Below are 10,763 nucleotides of genomic sequence, written 5' to 3'. Positions count from 1 at the left end.
TTAGGCCAGAGCGTTAAAGGACTGTCGTTAATGGGGTGAATGAAGAGGTCTACAGAAGGCTGTAGTTGTTAGGCCAGAGCGTTAAAGGACTGTCGTCAATGGGGTGAATGAAGAGGTCTACAGAAGGCTGTAGTTGTTAGGCCAGAGCGTTAAAGGACTGTCGTTAATGGGGTGAATGAAGAGGTCTACAGAAGGCTGTAGTTGTTAGGCCAGAGCGTTAAAGGACTGTCGTTAATGGGGTGAATGAAGGGTCTACAGAAGGCTGTAGTTGTTAGGCCAGAGCGTTAAAGGACTGTCGTTAATTGGGTGAATGAAGAGGTCTACAGAAGGCTGTAGTTGTTAGGCCAGAGCGTTAAAGGACTGTCGTTAATGAAGAGGTCTACAGAAGGCTGTAGTTGTTAGGCCAGAGCGTTAAAGGACTGTCGTTAATGAAGAGGTCTACAGAAGGCTGTAGTTGTTAGGCCAGAGCGTTAAAGGACTGTCGTTAATGGGGTGAATGAAGAGGTCTACAGAGGCTGTAGTTGTTAGGCCAGAGCGTTAAAGGACTGTCGTCAATGGGGTGAATGAAGAGGTCTACAGAAGGCTGTAGTTGTTAGGCAAGAGCGTTAAAGGACTGTCGTCAATGAAGAGGTCTACAGAAGGCTGTAGTTGTTAGGCCAGAGCGTTAAAGGACTGTCGTTAATGGGGTGAATGAAGAGGTCTACAGAAGGCTGTAGTTGTTAGATCAGAGCGTTAAAGGACTGTCGTTAATGGGGTGAATGAAGAGGTCTACAGAAGGCTGTAGTTGTTAGGCCAGAGCGTTAAAGGACAGTCGTTAATTGGGTGAATGAAGAGGTCTACAGAAGGCTGTAGTTGTTAGGCCAGAGCGTTAAAGGACTGTCGTCAATGGGGTGAATGAAGAGGTCTACAGAAGGCTGTAGTTGTTAGGCCAGAGCGTTAAAGGACTGTCGTTAATGGGGTGAATGAAGAGGTCTACAGAAGGCTGTAGTTGTCAGGCCAGAGCGTTAAAGGACTGTCGTTAATGAAGAGGTCTACAGAAGGCTGTAGTTGTTAGGCCAGAGCGTTAAAGGACTGTCGTTAATGGGGTGAATGAAGAGGTCTACAGAAGGCTGTAGTTGTTAGGCCAGAGCGTTAAAGGACTGTCGTTAATGGGGTGAATGAAGAGGTCTACAGAAGGCTGTAGTTGTCAGGCCAGAGCGTTAAAGGACTGTCGTTAATGAAGAGGTCTACAGAAGGCTGTAGTTGTTAGGCCAGAGCGTTAAACGACTGTCGTTAATGAAGAGGTCTACAGAAGGCTGTAGTTGTTAGGCCAGAGCGTTAAAGGACTGTCGTTAATGGGGTGAATTACAATGGTGGAGGAGCTGAACCAACAAGCTGTAAAGCAAATATCCCAATGGAGAGAGCATCAGCACTCGGTTCCAACAATCATTATCCGTAACCATTTTTTATTTGATTTATTTCATCTTTATTTAACGCGGCAAGTCAGTTAAGAACAAATTCTTATTTACAATGACGGCCTACCGGACGACGCTGGGGACAATTGTGCGCCGCACTACGGGACTCCCTTTCATGGCACGGGTTGTGATACAGCCTGGATTCAAACCAGGGTGTCTGTAGCGCTGAGATGCAGTGCCATAGTGGCACAGCAGCTTCTCTCTCTAGAGATGTGTAGAGTTGAGTGGATCAGATGTCAACGCAGCGACTTCGTTTCAGATTCTTAGCCTGAATTCCAGCCCTACTTCAAGTCATATGTTTGCCATGACAACGAGTAGTGAATAGTGGAATTGTAACAAAGAAAAAATAGAAAAAAGTCTGGACCTCTGAATCTGATTGGCCTTCGGGCCTGTCAATCACCCACCTTTTCAAACCAATCAGGACCCTTGGATGCACTCTAGGGCTCCGCCCCCCAATACACCTGATGTTAATGTGTGTTTAGATGCCATGGAGAGAAGAGGCAAATAACTGTGTTTCTGAGTTTCACATGCTGTTCATAACTGAAGTGGTGTCCTACTGGGCACACACTGATGAATCAGGTCGTTTCCACGTCATTTCAATGAATTTATGTCAAACCAACGTGGAACAGGAATGTTAACACAAACGGACTGGTACCAGGCTAGGAGGTTCTGTGGTTGAGGCTAGATTCTCACCAGATTGGTACCAGGCTAGGAGGTTCTGTGGTTGAAGTCTAGATTCTCACCAGATTGGTACCAGGCTAGGAGGTTCTGTGGTTGAAGTCTAGATTCTCACCAGATTGGTACCAGGCTAGGAGGTTCTGTGGTTGAGACTAGATTCTCACCAGATTGGTACCAGGCTAGGAGGCTCTGTGGTTGAGGCTAGATTCTCACCAGATTGGTACCAGGCTAGGAGGCTCTGTGGTTAAGGTCTAGATTCTCACCAGATTGGTACCAGGCTAGGAGGCTCTGTGGTTGAGGTCTAGATTCTCACCCAGACTGGTACCAGGCTAGGAGGCTCTGTGGTTGAGGTCTAGATTCTCACCCAGACTGGTACCAGGCTAGGAGGCTCTGTGGTTGAGGCTAGATTCTCACCAGATTGGTACCAGGCTAGGAGGCTCTGTGGTTGAGGCTAGATTCTCAACCAGACTGGTACCAGGCTAGGAGGCTCTGTGGTTGAGGCTAGATTCTCAACCAAACTGGTACCAGGCTAGGAGGCTCTGTGGTTGAGGCTAGATTATCAAACAAACTGGTACCAGACTAGGAGGTTCTGTGGTTGAGGTCTAGATTCTCACCAGATTGGTACCAGGCTTGGAGGCTCTGTCGTTGAGGTCTAGATTCTCAAACAGACTGGTACCAGGCTAGGAGGCTCTGTGGTTGAGGTCTAGATTCTCACCCAGACTGGTACCAGGCTAGGAGGTCTGTGGTTGAGGTCTAGATTCTCACCCAGACTGGTACCAGACTAGGAGGTTCTGTGGTTGAGGCTAGATTCTCACCCAGACTGGTACCAGGCTAGGAGGCTCTGTGGTTGAGGTCTAGATTCTCACCCAGACTGGTACCAGGCTAGGAGGCTCTGTGGTTGAGGTCTAGATTCTCACCCAGACTGGTACCAGGCTAGGAGGCTCTGTGGTTGAGATCTAGATTCTCAAACAGACTGGTACCAGGCTAGGAGGCTCTGTGGTTGAGGTCTAGATTCTCACCAGATTGGTACCAGGCTAGGAAGCTCTGTGGTTGAGGTCTAGATTCTCACCAGACTGGTACCAGGCTAGGAGGTCCTGTGGTTGAGGTCTAGATTCTCACCAGACTGGTACCAGGCTAGGAGGCTCTGTGGTTGAGGTCTAGATTCTCACCCAGACTGGTACCAGGCTAGGAGGCTCTGTGGTTGAGGCTAGATTCTCAACCAAACTGGTACCAGGCTAGGAGGTTCTGTGGTTGAGGTCTAGATTCTCACACAGACTGGTACTAGGCTAGGAGGCTCTGTGGTTGAGGTCTAGATTCTCACCAGATTGGTACCAGACTAGGAGATTCTGTGGTTGAGGTCTAGATTCTCAACCAGACTGGTACCAGGCTAGGAGTCCCTGTGGTTGAGGTCTAGATTCTCAAACAGACTGGTACCAGGCTAGGAGGCTCTGTGGTTGAGGTCTAGATTCTCAACAGATTGGTACCAGGCTAGGAGGCTCTGTGGTTGAGGTCTAGATTCTCAAACAGACTGGTACCAGGCTAGGAGGCTCTGTGGTTGAAGTCTAGATTCTCACCAGATTGGTACCAGGCTAGGAGGCTCTTTGGTTGAGGTCTAGATTCTCAACCAGACTGGTACCAGGCTAGGAGGCTCTGTGGTTGAGGTCTAGATTCTCAAACAGACTGGTACCAGGCTAGGAGGCTCTGTGGTTGAGGTCTAGATTCTCAAACAGACTGGTACCAGGCTAGGAGGCTCTGTGGTTGAGGTCTAGATTCTCAACAGATTGGTACCAGGCTAGGAGGCTCTGTGGTTGAGGTCTAGATTCTCAAACAGACTGGTACCTGGCTAGGAGGCTCTGTGGTTGAGGTCTAGATTCTCAAACAGACTGGTACCAGGCTAGGAGGCTCTGTGGTTGAGGTCTAGATTCTCAACCAGACTGGTACCAGGCTAGGAGGCTCTGTGGTTGAGGTCTAGATTCTCAACCAGACTGGTACCAGGCTAGGAGGCTCTGTGGTTGAGGTCTAGATTCTCAACCAGACTGGTACCAGGCTAGGAGGCTCTGTGGTTGAGGCTAGATTCTCACCAGAAAAACTGTTCAGCACAAGCTACTTCCTTTGCGTTGATGTTATCACACAGCCAGCACACAAGACACCGGTGAACTTGTCACGGGGGGGTGTTCCCCCGAGGAGCGGTTTGAAAACCACTGGACTCAATGTATTTCATCATCTCAACTGAAGATTTTTGAAAAGAGCTGCTTTTGAGTTCTGTCTGTGTAAAGTGGTGAGCTGTGTGGCCTTGGCCTTGCCTCAATGCTGAATAGTTGTTGATTGAGGAACATAGACCCTGCTATGTTATTATGGACAGTACTGCTGGGGGGCTGAGGAACATAGACCCTGCTATGTTATTATGTTAATATGGACAGTACTGTTGGGGGGGGCTGAGGAACATAGACCCTGCTATGTTATTATGGACAGTACTGCTGGGGGGCTGAGGAACATAACCCTGCTATGTTATTATGGACAGTACTGCTGGGGGGGCTGAGGAACATAGACCCTGCTATGTTATTATGGACAGTACTGCTGGGGGAGGGGGGCTGAGGAACATAGACCCTGCTATGTTATTATGGACAGTACTGCTGGGGGGCTGAGGAACATAGACCCTGCTATGTTATTATGGACAGTACTGCTGGGGGGGCTGAGGAACATAACCCTGCTATGTTATTATGGACAGTACTGCTGGGGGGGGCTGAGGAACATAGACCCTGCTATGTTATTATGGCCATACTGCTGGGGGAGGGGGGCTGAGGAACATAGACCCTGCTATGTCATTATGGACAGTACTGTTGGGGGGGGCTGAGGAACATAGACCCTGCTATGTTATTATGGACAGTACTGCTGGGGGCCTGAAGAACATAGACCCTACTATGTTATTATGTACAGTACTGCTGGGGGGGGGGGGGGGCTGAGGAACATAGACCCTGCTATGTTATTATGGACAGTACTGCTGGGGGGGGGGTACTCTGTGTGTATTCGGTTCACTGTTGTTGCTACACAGATCATTCCGGAAATAGTTCTTCAGATAAAGTCTCCCTGTGTGTGACTGAATACATTTAATTTCACCTGGCCAACGTGTCGTGCTGTTTAGTGTTTATTAAGCCACGTGACCTTGACTCACTTGTACGGAGTAGAGCTGAATGGGCCCTGCTATGGACCGAGCTGAGAGGATGACCTGAGACCTAAATGGCATTATTCTTCTGTCTCTCAATTTGCCAGTCGCTACAACACAGCTACTTCTGTACATACTTCATTTCTACATGTTTTTCTGTACGGGGAAGTCTCAGTGGAGACCGATGTCTCTTTTACAACTTTGAGCCGTAAGGATAGAATTGGACGAGCAACTGATTGTCAGTCTGTAATTGGTTTCACTGTGTGGGTTTCACTGTGTGGGTTTCACTGTGTGGGTTTCACATAGTGGGTTTCACATAGTGGGTTTTACATAGTGGGTTTCACTGTGTGGGTTTCACATAATGGGTTTTACATAGTGGGTTTCACTGTGTGGGTTTTACATAGTGGGTTTCACTGTGTGGGTTTCACTGTGTGGGTTTCACTGTGTTTTTAAACAAGATTCTATCCAGTAGTCTTTTCAGGAGGAAATCTATGAATGTGTCACAAAGGGCAGCTTATTCCCTTTAAAGTGCACTACTTTGAATGGGCCCTGGTTGAAAGTAGGGCACTTTATTGTCGGGAAATAGGGAGCAATTTGGGACGTATTCCCTATGTTCTTTTCCTGCTTGGAGCCATTCTAGACTGGGTGGGGAGAGTAATAGGATTTCCTTTATCAATTTGACTTGAAATGATTATGCCTCGCCTCAGTAAGCTCTGACAATCTATAGCACACAAATGTACACACAACTCAAACTCTCATCTTTTGGGAACGTTTTTGGACAAAAATAACCATTTTGCAGCTTGCCTCAAAAACGTCCTCTACCCTTTTTGTTCTAGAAGAGTGTATGAAAGGAAGGTCATCTAAGTGAGGGTTTGTTTGACAGTTACTGAACACTACTGACTATAATTATACAATAGAGACAGTTACTGAACACGACTGATTATAATTATACAATAGAGTCCCCGGGAAGAAAAATGCTTCTCTTTTTTTCATGTATACTCTGTAGACTCCCCTCAATCTCTCCCTCTTGCTTTTCTTTTCAAATCAGTGTAAAGGGAGAGGTTTTCCTGGTCAGAGAGAGAGAGAAAAAATTATGGCGAGAGAGAAGGAGAGAGAGAGCGCTAGAGAGAGAGAGGGGGAGAGAGAGAGAGAGAGAGAGAGAGAGAGAGAGAGATATATCGATGGAGAAAGAGAGAGATGAGAGAGAGATAACGATGGAGAAAGAGATGGAGAGATATAACAATGGAGAGAGAGAGAGAGAGATAGCAATGGAGAGAGAGATAATGATGGAGAGACAGAGAGAGGGAGAGCGAGGGAGAGAGAGACAGAGACAAAGAGAGAGAAAGGTATTGTTGCAGAAAAGCCACACATTGGTATTGTGTCAGTGTGGACCTGTATTAATGTTCCAGGTAGTGAGCAGTATTTGTGTTTGAATAGAAAGCAGACCGTGTGAGAGTGGATGTGCTCTCCTCTCCTCTCCTCTCCTCATCTCTCTCTCTGCTCTCTGCCCTCTCTCTTCTCCCTCCCTTCTCTCTCTCTCTTCCCTCCTCTCTCTCTCTCTCCTCCCTCCCTTCTCTCTCTCCTCCCTCCCTCTCTCTCTTCCCTCCCCTCTCTCTCTCTCCTCCCTCCCTCCCTCCCCTCTCTCTCTCCTCTCCTCATCTCTCTCCTCCTCCCTCCCCTCTCTCTCTCCTCTCCTCATCTCTCTCCTCCCTCCCCTCTCTCTCTCCTCATCTCTCTCTCTCCCTCCCCCTCTCTCTCTCCTCTCTCCTCATCTCTCTCTCTCCTCTCCTCATCTCTCTTTCTCTCCTCCCTCCCTCCCCTCTCTCTCCTCTCCTCATCTCTCTATCTCCTCCCTCCCCTCTCTGTCTCTCTCTTGTGTATGCAGCTCTCCTCTCATCTCTCTCTCTCCTCTCCTCATCTCTGTCTCTCCTCCCTCCCCTCTCTCTCCTCCCTCATCTCTCTCTCATCCCTCCCCCTCTCTCCTACCTCCTCTCTCTTCTCTCCTCCCTCCCCTCTCTCTCCTCCCTCCTCTCTCTCTCTATGCAGCTCTCTTATCCTCATCTCTCTCTCCTCTCATCATCTCTCACTCCTCCCTCCCCTCTCTCCTCCCTCCCCTCTCTCTCTCTCCTCCTCCCTCCCCCTCTCTCTATCTCCTCCATCCCCTCTCTCTCTCCTCCCTCCCCTCTCTCTCTCTCCTCTCCTCATCTCTCTCTCCTCCCTCCCCCCCTCTCTCTCTCTTCTCTCCTCTCCCCCTCCCCTCTCTCTCCTCCCTCCCATCTCTCTTTCTCCTCTCCTCATCTCTCCCTCCCTCCTCCCCTCTCTCCTCCCTCCCCCTCTCTCTCTCCTCCCTCCCTCCCCTCTCTCTCTCTCCTCCCTCCCCTCTCTCTCCTCCCTCCCTCCCCTCTCTCTCTCTCCTCCCTCCCCTCTCTCTCTCCTCCCTCCCCTCTCTCTCTCTCTCCCCCCTCTCTCCTCCCTCCCCTCTCTCTCTCTTGTGTATGCAGCTCTCCTCTGTAGGAATGCTGCTCACCCACTTGAATCAACGGCAGTAGTTTTTACTACTGAGCTTAGACAATATCATGTTTTTAGAGGAGCTGAAACAGGTTTGGTGTTATGCCTCAACCTTAAACTAGTCCTGTATGGGTAATAACCTAAACCTGATAAACTAGTCCTGTATGGGTAATAGTCTAATCCTGATAAACTAGTCCTGTATGGGTAATAACCTAATCCTGATAAACTAGTCCTGTATGGGTAATAGTCTAGTCCTGATAAACTAGTCCTGTATGGGTAATAGTCTAATCCTGATAAACTAGTCCTGTATGGGTAATAGTCTAATCCTGATAAACTAGTCCTGTATGGGTAATAGTCTAATCCTGACAAACTAGTCCTGTATGGGTAATAACCTAGTCCTGATAAACTAGTCCTGTATGGGTAATAACCTAATCCTGATAAACTAGTCCTGTATGGGTAATAGTCTAATCCTGATAAACTAGTCCTGTATGGGTAATAACCTAGTCCTGATAAACTAGTCCTGTATGGGTAATAGTCTAATCCTGATAAACTAGTCCTGTATGGGTAATAACCTAGTCCTGATAAACTAGTCCTGTATGGGTAATAACCTAGTCCTGATAAACTAGTCCTGTATGGGTAATAACCTAATCCTGATAAACTAGTCCTGTATGGGTAATAACCTAGTCCTGATAAACTAGTCCTGTATGGGTATTAGTCCTGATAAACTAGTCCTGTATGGGTAATAACCTAATCCTGATAAACTAGTCCTGTATGGGTATTAGTCTAGTCCTGATAAACTAGTCCTGTATGGGTATTAGTCTAGTCCTGATAAACTAGTCCTGTATGGGTATTAGTCTAGTCCTGATAAACTAGTCCTGTATGGGTAATAGTCTAGTCCTGATAAACTAGTCCTGTATGGGTAATAACCTAATCCTGATAAACTAGTCCTGTATGGGTAATAGTCTAGTCCTGATAAACTAGTCCTGTATGGGTAATAACCTAATCCTGATAAACTAGTCCTGTATGGGTAATAACCTAGTCCTGATAAACTAGTCCTGTATGGGTATTAGTCCTGATAAACTAGTCCTGTATGGGTAATAACCTAATCCTGATAAACTAGTCCTGTATGGGTATTAGTCCTGATAAACTAGTCCTGTATGGGTAATCCTGATAAACTAGTCCTGTATGGGTAATAGTCTAGTCCTGATAAACTAGTCCTGTATGGGTAATAGTCTAGTCCTGATAAACTAGTCCTGTATGGGTAATAGTCTAGTCCTGATAAACTAGTCCTGTATGGGTAATAGTCTAATCCTGATAAACTAGTCCTGTATGGGTAATAGTCTAGTCCTGATAAACTAAACTAGATAAACTAGTCCTGTATGGGTAATAACCTAATCCTGATAAACTAGTCCTGTATGGGTAATAGTCTAGTCCTGATAAACTAGTCCTGTATGGGTAATAGTCTAATCCTGATAAACTAGTCCTGTATGGGTAATAGTCTAGTCCTGATAAACTAGTCCTGTATGGGTAATAACCTAATCCTGATAAACTAGTCCTGTATGGGTAATAGTCTAGTCCTGATAAACTAGTCCTGTATGGGTAATAGTCTAATCCTGATAAACTAGTCCTGTATGGGTAATAAGTCCTGATAAACTAGTCCTGTATGGGTAAAACCTAATCCTGATAAACTAGTCCTGTATGGGTAATAGTCTAGTCCTGATAAACTAGTCCTGTATGGGTAATAACCTAATCCTGATAAACTAGTCCTGTATGGGTAATAACCTAGTCCTGATAAACTAGTCCTGTATGGGTATTAGTCCTGATAAACTAGTCCTGTATGGGTAATAACCTAATCCTGATAAACTAGTCCTGTATTACATTTACATTTAAGTCATTTAGCAGACGCTTATGGGTATTAGTCTAGTCCTGATAAACTAGTCCTGTATGGGTATTAGTCTAGTCCTGATAAACTAGTCCTGTATGGGTAATAGTCTAGTCCTGATAAACTAGTCCTGTATGGGTAATAACCTAATCCTGATAAACTAGTCCTGTATGGGTAATAGTCTAGTCCTGATAAACTAGTCCTGTATGGGTAATAGTCTAATCCTGATAAACTAGTCCTGTATGGGTAATAGTCTAATCCTGATAAACTAGTCCTGTATGGGTAATAGTCTAATCCTGATAAACTAGTCCTGTATGGGTAATAGTCTAATCCTGATAAACTAGTCCTGTATGGGTAATAGTCTAATCCTGATAAACTAGTCCTGTATGGGTAATAGTCTAATCCTGATAAACTAGTCCTGTATGGGTAATAGTCTAATCCTGATAAACTAGTCCTGTATGGGTATTAGTCTAATCCTATACTCTGTGTTAGTGTGGCTGCTGACTGACGTCACCGTGAGAATAGATGAAAACACAACATCAAATAATACAACAGAATAAAGCCACGTGACATTTGCAGGTCTAATTCACCCTGTGTGTCTGTTATTAGTGTGATAAATATATTCCCGACATGCTGTGGTGACTTCCTGTTTGCGTCATTCTCAGCAGGAGGATTGTTTTGAATGGAAGGAGGACGGTGGACAGCCTGAGCATTATACCGCTGGTATGTGGGCACTGGGAGGCAGCTGTTCGTAGCCAGGTCCTACTGTATCCTACTGATCCTACTGTACTTATTCACACGGTTGACGCTGCTGTGGTTTACGCTCTCGTGGCAGGCATGTTTCGCGGATTTCATTTATTTTATTGGCTTCTTCCGTGAAACCGACCCCGCGCTGTTGATAGCGGATTGGCTATCTTTTCAGTCCGATATTATAAACTAGACATATGATTGGTGGACATGCTAGTGCGCTATCCTCCTCAACCATGCTACGACTATCCGGTGTGAATCCCATCCCATTGGTTACGGTCCCTGTCAGTCTGTACACTCTCTCTTGTGATTGGTGTTATGACAGCGCCGT

The sequence above is a fragment of the Oncorhynchus nerka genome, linkage group LG14 (genome assembly GCF_034236695.1).
Source record: "Oncorhynchus nerka isolate Pitt River linkage group LG14, Oner_Uvic_2.0, whole genome shotgun sequence".
NCBI classification, from domain to species: domain Eukaryota; kingdom Metazoa; phylum Chordata; class Actinopteri; order Salmoniformes; family Salmonidae; genus Oncorhynchus; species Oncorhynchus nerka.
This window is presented reverse-complemented; position numbering follows the sequence as displayed.